The sequence below is a fragment of the Pseudophryne corroboree genome, chromosome 4 (genome assembly GCF_028390025.1).
Source record: "Pseudophryne corroboree isolate aPseCor3 chromosome 4, aPseCor3.hap2, whole genome shotgun sequence".
Lineage (NCBI taxonomy): Eukaryota > Metazoa > Chordata > Amphibia > Anura > Myobatrachidae > Pseudophryne > Pseudophryne corroboree.
In genome coordinates this window covers 530,746,805-530,765,829 of record NC_086447.1, presented here as the reverse complement: position 1 = coordinate 530,765,829, position 19,025 = coordinate 530,746,805, and the positions used below count along the sequence as shown (strand labels likewise).

At 47.8% G+C, this 19,025-nt stretch overlaps 1 long non-coding RNA gene across 1 annotated transcript in view; it reads right to left on the bottom strand.

Annotated features, from left to right (window-relative positions):
• Positions 1-19,025, bottom strand: part of LOC134911583 (uncharacterized) — a 128,291-nt gene that overhangs the window by 60,751 nt on the left and 48,515 nt on the right. Inside the window, exon 2 of the long non-coding RNA XR_010176697.1 lies at positions 16,740-16,873. This is a non-coding gene — a long non-coding RNA (uncharacterized LOC134911583). The remainder of the gene's footprint in view (positions 1-16,739; positions 16,874-19,025) is intronic.

Sequence of the window (19,025 nt, the reverse complement as noted above, 5' to 3'; positions counted from 1 at the left end):
CAGGGCAGTCTGGAGCGACTGCTGATGCTGACATCTGGTCCGGACTGAAGGACCTGACAACGATTACGGACATGTCGTCTACTGTCACTGCATATGATTCTCTCAACATTGATAGAATGGTGGAGGATTATATGAGTGGCCGCATCCAAGTAGGCACGTCACACAGTCCGTACTTATACTGGCAGGAAAAAGAGGCAATTTGGAGGCCCTTGCACAAACTGGCTTTATTCTACCTAAGTTGCCCTCCCACAAGTGTGTACTCCGAAAGAGTGTTTAGTGCCGCCGCTCACCTTGTCAGCAATCGGCGTACGAGGTTACATCCAGAAAATGTGGAGAAGATGATGTTCATTAAAATGAATTATAATCAATTCCTCCGCGGAGACATTGACCAGCAGCAATTGCCTCCACAAAGTACACAGGGAGCTGAGATGGTGGATTCCAGTGGGGACGAATTGATAATCAGTGAGGAGGGGGATGTACACGGTGATATATCGGAGGGTGAAGATGAGGTGGACATCTTGCCTCTGTAGAGCCAGTTTGTGCAAGGAGAGATTAATTGCTTCTTTTTTGGGGGGGGTCCAAACCAACCCGTCATATCAGTCACAGTCGTGTGGCAGACCCTGTCACTGAAATGATGGGTTGGTTAAAGTGTGCATGTCCTGTTTTGTTTATACAACATAAGGGTGGGTGGGAGGGCCCAAGGACAATTCCATCTTGCACCTCTTTTTTCTTTTCTTTTTCTTTGCATCATGTGCTGATTGGGGAGGGTTTTTTGGAAGGGACATCCTGCGTGACACTGCAGTGCCACTCCTAGATGGGCCCGGTGTTTGTGTCGGCCACTAGGGTCGCTAATCTTACTCACACAGTCAGCTACCTCATTGCGCCTCTTTTTTTCTTTGCGTCATGTGCTGTTTGGGGAGGGTTTTTTGGAAGGGACATCCTGCGTGACACTGCAGTGCCACTCCTAGATGGGCCCGGTGTTTGTGTCGGCCACTAGGGTCGCTAATCTTACTCACACAGCTACCTCATTGCGCCTCTTTTTTTCTTTGCGTCATGTGCTGTTTGGGGAGGGTTTTTTGGAAGGGACATCCTGCGTGACACTGCAGTGCCACTCCTAGATGGGCCCGGTGTTTGTGTCGGCCACTAGGGTCGCTAATCTTACTCACACAGCTACCTCATTGCGCCTTTTTTCTTTGCGTCATGTGCTGTTTGGGGAGGGTTTTTTGGAAGGGCCATCCTGCGTGACACTGCAGTGCCACTCCTAGATGGGCCCGGTGTTTGTGTCGGCCACTAGGGTCGCTAATCTTACTCACACAGCTACCTCATTGCGCCTCTTTTTTTCTTTGCGTCATGTGCTGTTTGGGGAGGGTTTTTTGGAAGGGACATCCTGCGTGACACTGCAGTGCCACTCCTAGATGGGCCCGGTGTTTGTGTCGGCCACTAGGGTCGCTTATCTTACTCACACAGCGACCTCGGTGCAAATTTTAGGACTAAAAATAATATTGTGAGGTGTGAGGTATTCAGAATAGACTGAAAATGAGTGTAAATTGTGGTTTTTGAGGTTAATAATACTTTGGGATCAAAATGACCCCCAAATTCTATGATTTAAGCTGTTTTTTAGTGTTTTTTGAAAAAAACACCCGAATCCAAAACCCGAATCCGACAAAAAAAATTCGGTGAGGTTTTGCCAAAACGCGTTCGAACCCAAAACACGGCCGCGGAACCGAACCCAAAACCAAAACACAAAACCCGAAAAATTTCAGGCGCTCATCTCTAGTCCCCACTCTCCCGGGTGGAGGTCGTGCTGAGGAAGTCTGCTTCCCAGTTGTCCACTCCCGGAATAAATACTGCTGACAGTGCTATCACATGATTTTCCGCCCAGCGAAGAATCCTTGCAGCTTCTGCCATTGCCCTCCTGCTTCTAGTGCCACCCTGTCTGTTTACGTGGGTGACTGCCGTGATGTTGTCCGACTGGATCAACACCGGCTGACCTTGAAGCAGAGGTCTTGCTAAGCTTAGAGCATTGTAAATGTCCCTTAGCTTCAGGATATTTATGTGAAGTGATGTCTCCAGGCTTGACCATAAGCCCTGGATATTCCTTCCCTGTGTGACTGCTCCCCAGCCTCGAAGGCTGGCATCCGTGGTCACCAGGACCCAGTCCTGAATGCCTAATCTGCGGCCCTCTAGAAGATGAGCACTCTGCAACCACCACAGGAGGGACACCCTTGTCCTTGGTGACAGGGTTATCCGCTGATGCATCTGAAGATGCGATCCGGACCATTTGTCCAGCAGGTCCCACTGGAAAGTTCTTGCGTGGAATCTGCCGAATGGGATTGCTTCGTAGGAAGCCACCATTTTACCCAGAACCCTTGTGCATTGATGCACTGAGACTTGGCTCGGTTTTAGGAGGTTCCTGACTAGCTCGGATAACTCCCTGGCTTTCTCCTCCGGGAGAAACACCTTTTTCTGGACTGTGTCCAGGATCATCCCTAGGAACAGAAGACACGTCGTCGGAACCAGGTGCGATTTTGGAATATTGAGAATCCAATCGTGCTGCCGCAACACTACCTGAGATAGTGCTACACCGACCTCCAACTGTTCCCTGGATCTTACCCTTATCAGGGAATTGTCCAAGGAAGGGATAACTAAAATTCACTTCCTTCGAAGGAATATCATCATTTCGGCCATTACCTTGGTAAAGACCCGGGGTGCCGTGTACCATCCATACGGCAGCGTCTGAACTGATAGTGACAGTTCTGTACCATAAACCTGAGGTACCCTTGGTGAGAAGGGTAAATTTTGACATGAAGGTAAGCATCCTTGATGTCCCGAGACATCATGTAGTCCCCTTCTTCCAGGTTCGCAATCACTGCTCTGAGTGACTCAATCTTGAATTTGAACCTCTGTACGTAAGTGTTCAAAGATTTTAGATTTAGAATCGGTCTCACCGAGCCATCCGGCTTCGGTACCACAACAGTGTGGAATAATACCCCGTTCCCTGTTGCAGGAGGGGTATCTTGATTATCACCTGCTGGGAATACAGCTTGTGAATGGCTTCCAAAACTGTCTCCCTGTCAGAAGGAGACATCGGTAAAGCCGACTTTAGGAAACGGCGAGGGGGAGACGTCTCGAATTCTAATTTGTACCCCTGAGATATCACCTGAAGGATCCAGGGGTCTACTTGCGAGTGAGCCCACTGCGCGCTGAAATTCATTGAGACGGGCCCCCCACCGTGCCTGATTCTGCTTGTAAAGCCCCAGCGTATACTGAGGGCTTGGCAGAGGCGGGAGAGGGTTTCTGTTCCTGGGAACTGGCTGATTTCTGCAGCCTTTTTCCTCTCCCTCTGTCACGGGGCAGAAATGAGGAACCTTTTGCCCGCTTGTCCACGAAAAGACTGCGCCTGATAATACGGCGTCTTCTCATGTTGAGAGGCGACCTGGGGTACAAACGTGGAATTCCCAGCTGTTGCCGTGGCCACCAGGTCTGAAAGACCGACCCCAAATAACTCCTCCCTTAATAAAGCAATACTTCCAAATGCCGTTTGGAATACGCATCACCTGACCACTGACGTGTCCATAACCCTCTACTGGTAGAAATGGACAACGCGCTTAGACTTGATGCCAGTCGGCAAATATTCCGCTGTGCATCACGCATATATAAAAATGCATCTTTTAAATGCTCTATAGGCAAAAATATACTGTCCCTATCTAGGGTATCAATATTTTCAGTCAGGGAATCCGACCACGCCAACCCAGCACTGCACATCCAGGCTGAGGCGATTGCTGGTCGCAGTATAACACCAGTATGTGTGTAAATACCTTTTAGGATACCCTCCTGCTTTTTATCAGCAGGATCCTTAAGGGCGGCCATCTCAGGCGAAGGTAGAGCCCTTACAAGCGTGTGAGCGCTTTATCCCCCCTAGGGGGTGTTTCCCAACGCACCCTAACCTCTGGCGGGAAAGGATATAATGCCAATAACATTTTAGAAATTATCCGTTGTTATCGGGGGAAACCCACGCATCATCACACACCTCATTTAATTTCTCAGATTCAGGAAAACTACAGGTAGTTTTTCCTCACCGAACATAATACCCCTTTTTTTTGGTGGTACTCGTATTATCAGAAATGTGTAAAACATTTTTCATTGCCTCAATCATGTAACGTGTGGCCCTACTGGAAGTCACATTCGTCTCTTCACCGTCGACACTGGAGTCAGTATCCGTGTCGGCGTCTATATCTGCCATCTGAGGTAACGGGCGATTTAGAGCCCCTGACGGCCTATGAGACGTCTGGACAGGCACAAGCTGAGTAGCCGGCTGTCTCATGTCAACCACTGTCTTTTATACAGAGCTGACACTGTCACGTAATTCCTTCCAACAGTTCATCCACTCAGGTGTCGACCCCCTAGGGGGTGACATCACTATTACAGGCAATCTGCTCCGTCTCCACATCATTTTTCTCCTCATACATATCGACACAAAAGTACCGACATACAGCACACACACAGGGAATGCTCTGATAGAGGACAGGACCCCACTAGCCCTTTGGGGAGACAGAGGGAGAGTTTGCCAGCACACACCAGAGCGCTATATATATACAGGGATAACCTTATATAAGTGTTTTTCCCCTTATAGCTGCTGTATAGTTAATACTGCGCCCAATTAGTGCCCCCCTCTCTTTTTTTAACCCTTTCTGTAGTGTAGTGACTGCAGGGGAGAGACAGGGAGCTTCCCTCCAACGGAGCTGTGAGGGAAAATGGCGCCAGTGTGCTGAGGAGATAGGCTCCGCCCCTTTTTTGCGGACTTTTCTCCTGCTTTTTTATGGATTCTGGCAGGGGTTAAATGCATCCATATAGCCCAGGAGCTATATGTGATGCATTTTTTTTGCCATCCAAGGTGTTTTTATTGCGTCTCAGGGCGCCCCCCCCCCCAGCGCCCTGCACCCTCAGTGACCGAAGTGTGAAGTGTGCTGAGAGCAATGGCGCACAGCTGCAGTGCTGTGCGCTACCTTGTTGAAGACAGGACGTCTTCTGCCGCCGATTTTCCGGACCTCTTCTGCCTTCTGGCTCTGTAAGGGGGCCGGCGGCGCGGCTCTGGGACCCATCCAAGCTGGGCCTGTGATCGTCCCTCTGGAGCTAATGTCCAGTAGCCTAAGAAGCCCAATCCACTCTGCACGCAGGTGAGTTCGCTTCTTCTCCCCTTAGTCCCTCGATGCAGTGAGCCTGTTGCCAGTAGGTCTCACTGAAAATAAAAAACCTAATCTAAAACTTTCACTAAGAAGCTCAGGAGAGCCCCTAGTGTGCACCCTTCTCGTTCGGGCACAGAGATCTAACTGAGGCTTGGAGGAGGGTCATAGGGGGAGGAGCCAGTGCACACCAGATAGTCCTAAAGCTTTCTTTAGATGTGCCCAGTCTCCTGCGGAGCCGCTAATCCCCATGGTCCTTACGGAGTCCCCAGCATCCACTTAGGACGTTAGAGAAAAAGGAGCTTTATGGTAGACTTACCATAGTTAAATCTCTTTCTGCGAGGTACACTGGGTTCCACAGGGAATACATCGGGGTGTAGAGATGAATCTTGATCCAGAGGCACCAACAGGCTAAAACTTTAGACTGTCCCAGGATGCATTGCAGGGCCTCCTCTATATAACCCCGCCTCCAGGTACTGTGAGCTCAGTTTTAGTTAACCAGTCCAATGCAGAAGCAGGTAAAAGAGAAGGCAGATGTTAGTCACATAGAACCACGTTCTCATGACAGGAGAAGGGTCTAACGGCTAATGCCATACAAAACCAAAGAAGCTAAGTGCATCAGGGTGAGCGCCTGTGGAAGCCAGTGTACCTCGCAGAAAGAGATTTAACTATGGGTAAGCCTACCATAAATCTCATTTCCTGCAGCGGGGTACACTGTGTTCCACTGTGTTCGGGGATGTCCTAAAGCAGTTCCTCAAGGGAGGGGACGCACCTTAGCGGGTATGAGAATTCAGCGTCCAAAGGAAGCATCCTGGGAGGCGGAAGTATCAAAGGCATAGAACCTAATGAACGTGTTCACTGAGGACAACGTAGCTGCCTTGCACAATTGTTCTGCAGACGCGACACGGCGGGCCACCCAAGAAGGTCACACAGAACGAGTAGAATGGGCCTTAATAGCAGCAGGAGACGGGAGCCCAGCCTGCGCATAAGCTTGTGCAATCACCATTCTAATCCATCTGGCCAAGGTCTGCTTATTCGTAGGCCAGCCACGTTTGTGGAAACCAAAAAGTACAAAAAGGGTATCTTTAAATCAGAATCAGAAAACAGAATCAGCTTTATTGGCCAGGTGTACTCGCGTACACTAGGAGTTCTTTGTGGTACAATGCATCGCCAAGCAGCAACTTGAAGGGGGAATACATAGCATAAGAAGGGGGAAAAACATAGCATACATTACAAACATTACACATATGAGTTCATACTGAACATTGCAACTGTACAATAGACTCGACATATTAGACATATTATACATGTAAGACTAAAAACAAAGGCTGCTTGGCAAAGCAGCACCGAGGCAGCCATCTGCGGCGCCAATTAGAACTCAAACAATGCACATGATACAGAATATTTAAGTATTACATCAAAAGATAAACCACACAGACAATAAAGACAGAAAGAATAATGCATGACTGGTGGAGGCATTTTGGGTAATAACCTCCAGGGGTTGTGTATTCCACCCTCACAAGGTACCAGGTGCGGCAGCCATCTTAGGCGCACTGCGTAGGATTACCCAGGGTGGAATAGTCCACTCCTAGAAGAGAACACAAAATGGGGAGATTGCAGAGTCCTTAAGTTCAGAGTAGGGTTCCACTAAAACCATCAGGTCCATGTATTTTTCATCCCATCCACAAGCGCACCAGATAAGGCAGCCATGTTGGGCGCACTACGAAGGTTACACAGTGGGAGATGAGCCATACAAGGGCCAAATGCATGTATGGGAAAACTGACACGTGTGTAGGAGTATGCTATGCCCTGCATGGAAAGATCCAAATGAAGCACACCCTGCCCACGGAGGAACCATCCAAGGCAGCCATGTGGGGCGCACTGCGTAGGTTACTGCTGGCAGGGTGTGCAACCAATGGAGGTACACATTACAGGAATAGCAAACAGTGGGGTGGAAGTACCCTGTAAGAAGAAAGAGAAGAGAAAAAAACACATTTGCAGGAAAACTGTAGTAACATTATTTTGTGAAAATTATAAATGACCTGGTCTCACGAGAGCAGTGCGGGTGGGTGTGAGAATGTAGGGAGCACACTAATGTCCAATGGAACTGACCCAGCAAAGTCTGGTCCTGGTGCGCACGTCCCTCAGTTCCCTGCTCAGCTTGAGGAGTAGTCCCGGGGGCAGTCATGATGTTCTTGGACAGAGGAGTAGTAGGCATTGGTCCTGGTGTTCTCATGGCAGAGGTGAGGAGAGACCACATGATGGTCCTGAGTTGCAGTGTTTGGGAAACTAGTTTAATTAGAGATTTTAGCGTAGTCTAAATCCAGTTCAAACTCCGGTTCTAATGGGCCCTACACACTGGCCGACCCGCCGCCAAGCTGCCCGACGGCGGATACGGCCGACGAGCGACCTGGCGGCGGGGGGGGAGTGAAGTTTCTTCACTCCCCCCGTCACCCGGCTGCATTGAAGTGCAGGCAAATATGGACGAGATCATCAATATTGGCCTGCATGTACAGCCGACGGGGGACCAGCGATGAACGAGCGCGGGGCCGCGCATTGTTCATCGCTGGAGCCTCCACACTGAAAGATATGAACGAGTTCTCGTTCATTTATGAACGAGATCGTTCATATCTTTCTAACAAATCGGCCAGTGTGTAGGGCCTATAACTCCAGTCTTAAAACACATTCTTAACAGATGCATTCTTCACAAATGAAGAATTCTTCACTGCAGGCCTTGCTAATATTGCTCTTAAATGCTTCAACTATATCAGCTGGCAAAGGGGGAGGTGTGCAATCAGAAGTTCAGCTAATTAACAGAGGGGATTTTGCATTGAAGAAGGATCACAGACATTTTCAGACAAACTTTCTTGGGGTGTGAAAAGTGTAGCCAGAGAGAGATGAGAGACTCAGATATACAAGCATGAGGATGTTGTTTTTACCTGTGAAGAGAGGAGAGATGGTTTTCAGTTCCGGTTTTAAGTCCATTCTTAAAATACATTCTTAACAGATGCATTCTTCACAAATGCAAGCAGGCCAAGTCCTGACTGCAGGCCTTGCTAATATTGCTCTTAAATGCTCCAACTATATCAGCTGGCAAAGGGGGGAGGTGTGCAATCAGAAGTTCAGCTAATTAATCTGACCTCCTGATAGAGGCAGTCCTCTCCACATAAACACGCAGAGCCCTTACCACATCCAAAGACCACTCTTTGGAGGAGACAAGTCAGAAGAGATGAAGGCCGGAACCACAATCTCTTGGTTAAGGTGAAAAGATGACACCACCTTAGACAAATAACCGGGACGAGTTCGGATAACTGCGCAGTCACGATGAAAAATCAAAAAGGGTGGACGACAGGACAAAGCACCCAAGTCCGACACCCGTCTGGCAGAGGCAATAACCAATAAGAAAAGGACCTTATCCGTAAGCCATTTAAGGTCCACTGACTCAAGAGGTTCAAATGGAGACTCTTGCAGGGCATTCAGGACAACAGACAAATCCCATGGAGCCACAGGAGGGACACAGGGAGGCTGAATCTGCAGTATGCCCTGAGTGAATATATGAACATCAGGTATAGATGCAATTTTTCTCTGAAACCACACAGACAAGGCAGATATGTGACCCTTGAGGGAGGCCAGACGAAGGCCTAAATCCAGGTCTTGTTGCAAAAAAGCCAGAAATCTGGAAGTATTAAACTTGTAAGCATCTTAATTCTTAGCAGCACACCAGGTAAAGTAAGAATTCCAGACCCTATAATATATCTGGGCAGAAGCCGGTTTGCGGGCCTTTAGCATAGTTTGAATAACCACCTCGGAGAATGCTTTGGCCCTCAGGAGTGAAGCTTCAAGAGCCACGCCATCAAAGCTAGGTCCGGTCCGGGTAGACACAAGGGCCCTGAATGAGGAGGTCTGGGCATTGAGGAAGTAGAAGAGGACGCTCTAACGAAAGACCCTGCAGGTCTGAGATCCAATGCCGTCTGGGCCATGCTGGAGTGACTAGAAGTAGTATTCCTCCTTCTTGCTTGAACTTCCATAAGTACCCCAGGCAGTAGTGACACTGGATGGAACACGTATGGCAGTCGAAAGTTCCATGGAATTGCCAGTATGTCCACGAACGCTGGTTGAGGATGCCATGTTCGGATCAAGATGACCGGAACATTGTGATTGTGTCGAGACGCCATCAGGTCTACATCTGGTAGGCCCAACTTGTCCACTAGGAGTTGAAAGACTTCTGGATGAAGACTCCACTCTCCGGCCTGCACGTCCTGATGACTGAGGATATTTGCTTCCCAGTTGAGGACTCAAGGAATGAACACTGCCGATATTGCTGGCAGATGGTGTTCCACCCAACAAAGGATTTTTGACACTTCCATCATTGCCTTGCAGCTTCGAGTGCCACCTTGATTTATGAAAGCCACCATGGTGGCATTGTCTGATTGTACTTGAACAGGGCTGTTCTGTATCAGAGGCAGGGCAAGGGTCAAAGCATTAAACACTGCCCGCAATTCCAGAATGTTTATCGGGAGGAGAGATTCCTCCGCGGTCCACCGACCCTGGAGAGAATGGTGCTCCAGCACCACGCCCCAACCCCGTAGACTGGTGTCTGTTGTCAGTAGGACCCAGTTGGAGATCCAGAAGGAACGGCCCCTGCTCAATCGTTGGTCCTGTAGCCACCAGCCCAGTGACAGACGAACCTCCGGAATCAAGGAGATCATTTGAGACCTGATCAGATAAGGCAGGCCATCCCACTTGGAAAGGATTAACCTCTGTAGGAGGGCAGGAATGAAATTGAGCGTACTCCACCATGTTGAATGCCGGCACCATGAGGCCTAGTACTTGCATCGCCGAGTGTATCGACACCCTTGGGCGAGAGAGTAAGCATCTTATCCTGTTCTGAAGTTTCAGGACTTTCTCTGGAGACAGAAACAGTCTTTGGCTGTGTTTGTCCAGCAGTGCCCCCAAGTGCACCATGCTCCAAGCAGGGACCAGCGAGGACTTCTTCCAGTTGACGAGCCACCTGTGGGCTTGTAGGAAGTGTACCGTCAGTTGCAGATGACTGAGGAGGACATCTGGGGAGTTTGCCAGGATCAGCAAGTCATCCAGATACGGCAGGATCCTGATTCCCTGACGACGAACATAAGCCGTCATCACTGCCATAACCTTGGTGAAGGTCCGAGGAGCTGTGGCCAGTCCAAACGGCAGAGCCTGGAACTGATAGTGAAGGTTGCCAATAGCAAACCGCAGATATTGCTGATGCGATATGGCAATAGGTATATGCAGATAAGCATCTTGTATATCCAAGGATACCATATAATCTCCGGGATCCATGGCCAGTACCATTGAGCGCAGCGTTTCCATACGGAACTTGGACACTCTCACAAATTTGTTCAGTGATTTGAGGTTGAGTGTAGGCCAGAAAGACCCATTGGGTTTCGGGACTAGAAACAGGGTTGAGTAGTATCCTCCGCCTCTCTGGGACAGGGGTACCGGCACTACCACTCCTGTATCCAGGAGGGAATACACAACCAGTTGTAGAGCTTGCGCCTTCAACGGGTCCGAAGGGATAAGTGTCATTTGGAACTGGCGAGTTGGACATCTCTTGAAAGAGACTGCGTACCCGTGAGAGACGACTTCTCGCACCCATGCGTCTGAAGTGATCTTTAACTAGACCTGGGTGAATTGCAGAAGTCAGCCTCCCAGCAGGATGACGGGCGGCCCAGGATTGTTTAGCTTTGGGCTTAGTGGTCTTGGAAGCACAAGCCTGTCTCAGGTATGCCTGACCCTTTGCTTTCCCTGGAGGTCGAATAAGTGGTACTCTTTGCCTTAAAAGGGAGCACCTCCAAGATCTTTTTGGAGTCCAGGTCCACCTTCCATGACCTCAACCACAGAATTCGGCGAGCCAGGATGGACGTAGTCGACCCCTTGGCCGCCTCCTGAATGTAGTGGGAGGCGGTGGCAATATGAGACAGATATTGTCTGGCAGCGTCAGATATATCCTGAGGCAGCTCCTCCTCTATTGCCTGAACCATCTCTCCTCTCTTCACAGGTAAAAACAACCCAGTATACTCCCCATCCTTATCAGAAGTATCATCTGAGATATTAGTGGATTGTGAGGAGGAGGTGGCCCGCTTAGATGACCCCTTGACCGCAGAGGGACGTGGGGTAGGTTTTTGTCTAACCAAAGATTGATTCAATTGTTGTATCTGGGTAGACAGAGTATCCGCCCAGGGAGGATTTACCGTAGGGACATTATGTGGCTGCAATGGCACAGGAAGTCCCATAAGGTGTGTCACAAGCGTATTAAGCATATTTGAGAACGCCGCCCAAGGTGGCTTCTGATTGGCTACAGGAGCAGCGGGCTGACTGGAAGATGTATGGCACATATTACACAGGCCATCCTTCAAAACTTCCCCCTCAGGCAAATCCTTTGTGCATGTGCTGCATGATGCAGGAGCATCCACGGATTTCCCGCCCTTTGTGGTAGACATTATAGTGAATGTAACCTTAGAGCGTAACAGTACGATATAGCCAGACAAATATAATACCTGCAAATAAATCCCCTATTTATGTGTCAGAAAATGCAAAACACAAACAGAGAATAAATGCGGTATGAGGTGACTAAAATACACAGTACAATACACTTAACTGTAAATACTGTGCAGTACTACATAATAGAACCGGACGCACCTCCTCTAGGGTACAGAATACAGTGATAGCTATAGCTTGTGATACACTGAAAGTGAAATTCACACAGCAGATACAGGCACACACGGTCACAGTGACAATGCAGATGATTATTTTAGTCAGACAATAAAACTGCACTGGACTAGTATATATATATATATATATATATATAACAATGCGCAGTTTGAGACCGGATGTACAGTATATATCAGAACACTCGTACAATATATTCTGGTAGAGGTACACTTGTTCTTAACTAATGCTGTCTTAAAATGACATGTATAATACTTAAGTGTCTGTAGAATCACAGCACAGACAAATCAGGCAGATTTACAGAGGAGACCTTGCCCTGCAGTCCCTCTGTAAATCCACCTGATTTATCAGTGCCGGAGACCAATCGCAGCTACTGTGATAAGATAGCGCCCAAAGTCTCAGTCAGGGAGTGAGGGAGAGTGTGAAGCAGCTCCAGGGCGTGAACAGTAGATGGCGCCCGGAGCTGGGGGAGGGGCTACACGTCAAGCGCCTTATCCCCTATGCTGGTCCTCACCACCGGGTACTATGGAGCCTTATTAAAAATGGATAATGTATTATCCGACCTGTGCTTCCCTGCCCTGGTGGATATAGTGGGGTCCCTGCTCGGCCACAGTGTCCATGCCAGCGTTGCGGTCCATCTCCTTAGACCGCAACCGGAACGCAATTTAATGGTGGGTCCCCTCTTACCTCCTCCCTTAGAAGCAGCCACGCGATTCAGAAGAGCGTCTGCGGTGGTGTGCCTACGAACTGGAGCTCCTCTGCCGCAAGTACCCGGGAATAGAGCCAGCGGGAGTATGCAACGCCGCTGGGGAGGTGATGGAGCCGCAGCACAGTATGTCACACTGACATATGAAGTGCTGCAGCCCTTGAAGTCTTCTAAATAGCTTTTTCAGGGCTGCCTGACGCAGCCCCCCTGTTAAGTGACCTGTTTATGCAGGCTCCAACTCTAAAACCGAGCTCACAGTGCCTGAAGGCGGGGTTACATAGAGGAGGCCTCGCAATGCATCCTGGGACAGTCTAAAGCTTTAGCCTGTTGGTGCCTCTGGATCAAGATCCATCTCTATACCCCGATGTATTCCCTGTGGAACACAGTGTACCCCGCTGCAGAAACACCAGGCATTGATAACTTCCCAGCCGAAGCTTTAAAAGCAGGAGGAGAGATAATGGGTGTAGTATGGTATGCCGGCGGCCGGGCTCCTGGCGGCCTGTATGCCGGCGCCGGAATCCCAACCGCCGGCATACCGACAGCTGGGAGAGACTGACGGAGGCTGTTAGTGCAGGGTCCTCCTGCAACTCCCTCCATCAGGAAGACATTGCCGCCATTGCCATTCTCTTGGTAAGTGCGCTCCACAGGCTGTCAGGGCAGGGTGAGCAATTACCTGCTTGATTCAGCAATTAGACCTACTTGTGACGCATGTGCTTTTTTACTACGTTTTTTATTGAATGATATCCTGATAAGAAGATACTCCCTTCTGTGAAGAATTCAAAGAGGATTTTACGTGCCTGATTGAAAGATTAATACAGGGATGTTTACAAGTAACTTTAACTGATTGATTATCTTGCACATATTCGATTGTGAATATTGGTTTGGATTTAGTCTAAAAGGGAGCGCTCAATACAATTCAAACAAACCGATTACCATTTTTGCTAAATAACACAGACTGACTCTCACTCTTTGTCAGTCTGTGTGTAATATGCAGTCGCCGGCCGCGTTTGACATCATGTGACTCTCAGTCAGTCACACATACAACAAGCCTAACACCCAGCGCATGAAACCCTTGGCAACAAGCATGACACCCTGAGCATGAAAACCCATGGCACCGTGCAAGGAACCAAGAGCATGAAACCCCTGGCAACGAGCAGGTAATTTAAAAGTAATTAGAAGTCTTACTGTAGGGCTTAATGTGTAATGGGCATTGCGGTGTGTGGCATAATGTATCATGGACATTGCAGTGTGTGGCATAATGTGTCACAGGCATTACGGTGTGTGGTATACTATATCACCGGCATTGAGGTATGTGGTATAATGTCTCAGGGGCATTGCAGTGTGTGGCATAATGTATAACAGGCATTGTGGTATGTGTAACAGGCAAGACGGTGTGTGGTATAATGTTTCACAGGCATTACGGTGTGTAGTATACTGTATCATGGGCATTGTGGTATGTTGTATAATGTCTCAGGGGCATTGCATGGTGTGGCATCATTTATAACGGGCATTGCGGTATGTGGCATAAAGTGTCACAGGCTCACAGGCATTACGGTGTGGCATAATGTGTAATGGGCATTATGGTGTGTGGCATAATGTCTAAGGGCCATTGCAGTGTGTGACATAATGTGCAAGGGGCATTACTATAAGGAGGAAAAATGACAAATAATGGGGGTAATTCCAAGTTGATCGCAGCAGGATATTTTTTAGCAGTTGGGCAAAACCATGTGCACTGCAGGGGGGGCAGATATAACATGTGCAGAGAGAGATAGATTTGGGTGTGGTGAGTTCAATCTGCAATCTAAATTGCAGTGTAAAAATAAAGCAGCCAGTATTTACCCTGCACAGAAACAAAATAACCCACCCAAATCTTACTCTCTCTGCAAATGTTATATCTGCCCCCCCCCCCCCCCTGCAGTGCACATGGTTTTGCCCAACTGCTAAAAAATATCCTGCTGTGATCAACTTGGAATTACCCCCAATGTCAGGGGCATGAATCAGGATTTTTTTTTTTCCTCTGGTGGCCAATGTCCCCGCGTACAGGTTGCAAAACTGGGGTATAAGGTAGTCTTTTCCTGCAATACCACGCCCCTTTCCATGGAGCCACACCCATTTTGTGGAGCCACACCCATTTTCCATTTCATCTTCACTTTTTTTGTGCCAATTATTGGGGGGCGCCAGAGAATTTTTTGGCTTGGGGGAGAAACATTTCTAGTTACGCCACTGGTTGCCACCATGATGACATTGGCTGTATGTTTGCCACCATGATGACATTGGCTGTATGTTTGGGGTCATGTAACCAACATTTGCTTTGTCCAGCTGTAACCAAGCTCTGCTTTACCTAGATAATTGTGACAGTTGGATCCTCGTGGCCTCAGAGGGGTTAAGCTGCCACTCATAAAAATGTTAAAGTTGCTGTGGCCCGTCACCCCAACCTTGGAAAGGATAGCTTTTTTTTTTAGGTGTGGATAGGAGTCTGCTTCTGACACTGGTAAATACACATAAGCCCTCTGAGCTTCTCCCATAAGAACAGGCAGCTAACATTCTGACCTACTGCTCTGCTGGTTATTTTAGCTTGGTAGCAGTGCATTTAAAGGTGGACAGAATGATTCTATATCATATGATGGTGTCAGTTTCTGCCGTACCTCTCGCTCCTGTCCACCTTTCCTGATCTCCACCAACTCCTCATGCGGCAACTGGATCTGGGTTTGCTGGCCAGCAGCCATATTAGCAAACCTCTTTCAAACCTCCTCCATTTTACATAGTGATTCAGCTTTATGAACAAACTTAACAGGCTTGACTAAATCTTTCTGCCTAGCCAAGTAAAAAAAAAAACAGCTATCTTTGTGTGTGCTTTACCTCTACTGGTCACACTGCCATAAGTAAACACACTATACAGTGTTTCTTGGTCTCAAAATCACATACACCATCATAAACTGTGAACAACTGCCGTTTAATGGCCAGCCTGCCCGGCTCACTTACCCAGCAGTGGTCAGTGCGGCTTAGTTTTACCAAACAGGTAGCGTCCTGCACAGGGACGGACTGTGACCTCTTCCCAGCCTTGGCATCTGTGGGCACGCGTGACTAGCAAGGGGCACGCGGACACAGCAAATGGGGGCGTACCGCAAGTCTGGGGGCATGGATTTACGGCACGCCCCCCATACTGCTAAGCAACAGGGCACACAGACACTGCAAGTGGGGGCGTGCCACGAGTCAGGGGGCGTGGACTCACGGCATGCCCCAATATTGCTAAGCAACGAGGCACTGCGGGCTGCGGCAGCAGGGGACAAACCAGAGAGCTGGAAGCTGCGATGCGTGCGGCCTTCCCGGCTCACTGTGGACTGGACCGTTCCACCAGCCCATCACCCCTTGTGGCATTTGCCAGAAGTGCCAGATGGGCAGTCCATCCCTCATACTGCAACATGTTTTGCTGCCGATGTGGATAGATCCAGTCACCTTTCAGGACTCTTTGCCACGTAACAACGTCCAGCAAAAGGGTCCCTGTTCGGGCACCAAATTTGACAAGGATCACATACACTGGGTAAAAGATCCACACTGTAGGTTTATTTTTCGCAGCTTTTCCACAGGTAAACAGTTCACAACTGAACAGAAGCAGTTGCCAGCAAGTCACAGGTTACAGAATAGTTCACAGCAGTTCTTATCATAAGTGTAGATTTTTAATCCAGGACCCCTAACAGTAGCCACCTCCCTGGCCTATCACCTGTGTGACTGGCAGGAGCGCTGTCTCTCATGAAACCATTTTAATAGCAGGCTGACAGGTGTCTGCAACCATGCTTGCTGTTGCTCAGACGTGAATTCCTGGACTGGATTCCACAACCTCCAGTTGCACATCCATGTCAAGCATGTTAATGCTGCCCTTGTGACACTATATATATATATTTATTTATTGATGTTGTGAGGACAAGTGAGCTTGCTATGGTGAGTGCTGAATTCTCTATTTTGTATATATATATATATATATATATATATAGAATGTGGTGTAACGGACGGCACTCCAGCATGTAAATGAATCCAACAAAAGCCAGAAATGATAGCCAACGTTTCGGAGCAGTGCTCCTTTATTAAGACTTAAAAGATACTGACAAAACATACATTTAAATACCTTACTGTATACTCACCACGTGCACAGGGAAACCGCCGCAGCCGCCCGCTCCGGAGTCCACATGACGTCATTGGCAGCCGCCGGCGCCCAGGATCCGTTGCAGGGGCGTGGGGAGTGAAAACCATCACCATGGTAACCAATATACACAGGCTGCGGAGAAACAGGCTAAATAGTAAACAATGATGCATGCCCTAATCGAATCCTAATGATGCTATAATCTAAACGGATAGCTCACTATACTATGTGTACAGCCTAAAAATGATGGCAAATACTAAGATATACTATATAAATGTCACATGCTGGTGAGAGCATATATAATGCTCAATACTAAACAACACGAAGTGCTGTCAATCAGATGAATAAAGTTAATAATAAATCAATGTAACATTAAACACATGTTAGAGCAATAAATCCATAGCTGTCAATCAGATAGATGGAAACAGTAACTAATCAATGTACCACTAGGCACACATTGGAACAATAAATCCCATGCCAATGTGTGAACATAGGACACATTAATGAAATAAATATCAAACCTGAGAAAACTCTGCAATCATACAATAATCTGTAAGAGAACAATTATAAGTGTACCAAACACATAAATTCATAGAAAACAGGTAAGTGCAAGAGATTCATTAAGTCCTAGTGGTTGAACAGTTTGTAAGACATGAATCCATCTAGTTTCTTTTTGTAGAAGGATACGGCCTCTATTGCCACCTCTAGGATTAGGGGGCACCCAATCAATGATGCGGTACCTAATGGAGGACAGGTTATGATGCGAATCCCTGAAATGGTGAGCAACGGGCTGATCACAATCTTTTCCTTCGAGGGCTGCACGTATGCTGGACCTATGTTGGGTCATGCGTTCCTTCATTTGTCTGGTGGTCTTGCCCACATATAACAAACTGCACGGGCACTTAATGTTATATACCACGAATCTCGTGGTGCAGGTGACCGGATGCTGTATTTTAAATATTTTACCCGACCTGGGATGCGAAAAAGTGTTACCTGTCTCCAAAAAGCTGCAAGTAGTGCAGCCCAAACACCGGTAATTACCCCCCTTCCTGGTCAAGAAATGGGTGGCTGTATCGGCCGTGTGCTGGGTGATGTCATTGTGGACCACTACATCTTTGATATTTCTACCTCGGAAGAATGAAGGTAGAATAGTTGTATCCTGGAGAGCTGGTAAACTGCGATCCTGTGATATTATGGGCCAAATGTCCTTGGCAGTTTTCATCAGTGCATTACCTGAGGTAGTGTATTGTTGAGTCCATACAACCCGGTCCTCACGTGCCATGGGATTAGTTTTGTGCAATGCCTGTTGTCTGGAAATGGCTAAAGCCTTATGTTTAGCTGTTTTCAATGCTCTAGGATGGTAGCCACGTGCCAGAAACTTGATGAGCATCATGTCGATTTGATTGATGGTGTCAATGGGGTCACTGCATATGCAAATGATTCTCAAAAACTGTGAGAACGGATTACCTTTGACCAAGGAGGGTGGATGGTGACTAGCTGCATGTAACACCGTGTTACGGTCTGTTGGTTTATAATACATGGTAGTATGCAGAGTATGGTCCTCCTGTTGTTTTACTGTCACATCTAAATAGTGGATGCACTCAAAACTGGTATCTGTGGTAAATTTGATGGGGCTGTCTTGGCCATTGATATCCCTCATCATGGCAAGGAATGATTCTTGAGTCCCATTCCAGAACAAGCAGATATCATCTATATACCTAGTATACCCGATGATATACTGATGTCGAGTGTCATCCGCAAAGAAAAGGTCCTTTTCCACCGCAAACATATAGATGTTTTCGGTGGAAAAGGACCTTTTCTTTGCGGATGACACTCATTTTGCAGGTACATTCCAAAAGATAGATCACGGATGATGTGTTACAGTTCATGAAGTCTTTTATGGTGTATTCTCTGTTGTCTTCCATGCCACTAAAAGTTTTTCTATTCAGATGTAGAAATTTACATATGTTGCATTTCCCACACTTATATGACCCTGTGCATTTCAGCATCGGGGTATTCCGGATGGGTTTCTTTCTTAGCATGCTGAGTGTAAGAAGGTCCTTCAGATTTCTTGACTTTTTAAAGATTAGTTCTGGTTCAGGCGGTAGGATTTCTTTGAGCACTGGGTCCATAAGAAGGATTCTCCAGTGGGTTTTAAGGGAATTTCTTATCACGTTCTCATGTTGACTGAAGGTGGTGATAAAGGCCACTGTATCCCTCTTCTCTTCTCTGGTTTTGTACATCAGGAGTTTCTCTCTGTCCAGGGTTCTTGTCTTTTCCAGTGCTT